The 1,696-nt window shown below is 41.0% G+C and overlaps 1 non-coding gene across 1 annotated transcript; it reads right to left on the bottom strand.

Moving 5' to 3' along the window:
- Positions 1–1,026: 1,026 nt before the first annotated feature.
- Trnak-cuu lies at positions 1,027–1,099 on the bottom strand. Its single transcript has one exon. It is a non-coding gene; the product is annotated as a tRNA-Lys (tRNA).
- Positions 1,100–1,696: the final 597 nt, after the last annotated feature.

The raw sequence follows: 1,696 nt of genomic DNA, 5'->3' as shown, positions 1-1,696 counted from the left end.
TTTCACCTCAGTCAGGGAAGGGAGGTTTTGCACTTTTGCCAGGCAGTTCCTTTCACCCCTCTGAAGCAACCACCCAAAGGTTGTTTCACCTCAGTGAGGAAGGAAAGGACCTGTGTCTTTTCAAAGTAGTTCCCCCTTCCCTCTAAAACAGCCACCCAAAGGCTGTTTCACCTCAGTGAGGGAAGGGAGGTTTTGCGTTCTTGCCAGGCAGTTCCTTTCATCCCTCTGAAGCAACCACCCAAAGGTTGTTTCACCTCAGTGAGGAAGGAAAGGACCTGTGTCTTTTCAAAGTAGTTCCCCCTTCCCTCTAAAACAGCCACCCAAAGGCTGTTTCACCTCAGTGAGGGAAGGGAGGTTTTGCGTTATTGCCAGGCAGTTCCTTACATTCCTCTGAAGCAACCACCCAAAGGTTGTTTCACCTCAGTGAGGAAGGAAAGGACCTGTGTCTTTTCGAGGGGATTCCTCCTCAGAGAGGGAAGGGAGGTTTTGCACTTTTGCCAGGCAGTTCCTTTCATCACTCTGAAGCAACCACCCAAAGGTTGTTTCACCTTAGTGAGGAAGGAAAGGACCTGTGTCGTTTCAAAGTACTTCCCCCTTCCCCATTGAAGCAGCCATCCAAAGGCTGTTTCACCTCAGTGAGGGAAGGGGGTTTTGTCCTTTTGCCAGCTGGTTCCTTTCATCCCTCTAAAGCAACCATCCAAAGGTTGTTTCACCTCAGTGAGGGGGGGGGGGGGCGGCACTCGGAAACCATTCCGGACGTCTAGACGGGAGCGGTCGCCTGTGTGAAGGGCAGGGCCACAAACCGACCGAGAAGCGGGGCGGCACGGGGAATGGTTACCCCGGCGGCCCCCGGCCGGCTGCGTGGCGCGAGCCCGCGACCTTTGCTGTGCGCACTATAATGATGGAATTGTTATCTAGGAGGAATTTGATAAATAGGAAGTAACACTATTGATCTTGCCGAGAAGACCTTGTTATTCATTACGAAAGAAAACCACCTCAATAAGTGCAAAAAAATATGAAAATGAAAGCCCAACGTGGGGCTCGAACCCACGACCCCGAGATTAAGAGTCTCGTGCTCTACCGACTGAGCTAGCCGGGCTGTACTATTGGAATGTATCGTCACCTACGACAATCTGCTAGAACTCGCATAGGTCTATGTGACAAATTTCACAAAGTAATGTATATGGCATTATATATATATATATATGTATATATATATATTATATGTATACATATCTATATAGATAGATAAATTACATATACAAAAGCGAATACATACACATACACATAAATATACATATATATATATATATATATATATATATATATATATATATATATATATATTATAAATATGTGTGTGTGTGTGTGCACGTGCGTGCGTGCGCTTGTATATAGACAGTATGCAGGTATATACATACAGACACACATACTTACATACATATACATACACACACACACACACACATATATATATATATGTGTGTATACTGTAGATATATATATATATATATATACACAATATATATATATATATATATATATATATATATATACACACAGTTTATATATATATATATATATATATATATATATACTGTATATATATACAGTATATATATATATACTGTATATATATACATATATATATACATACATATATATATATATATATATATATATAAGCACAGTATAT

This window comes from Penaeus chinensis, chromosome 13 (genome assembly GCF_019202785.1).
Source record: "Penaeus chinensis breed Huanghai No. 1 chromosome 13, ASM1920278v2, whole genome shotgun sequence".
NCBI lineage: Eukaryota > Metazoa > Arthropoda > Malacostraca > Decapoda > Penaeidae > Penaeus > Penaeus chinensis.
Note: the sequence above shows the minus strand (reverse complement) of the source record. Positions and strands in the feature narration are given on the sequence as shown.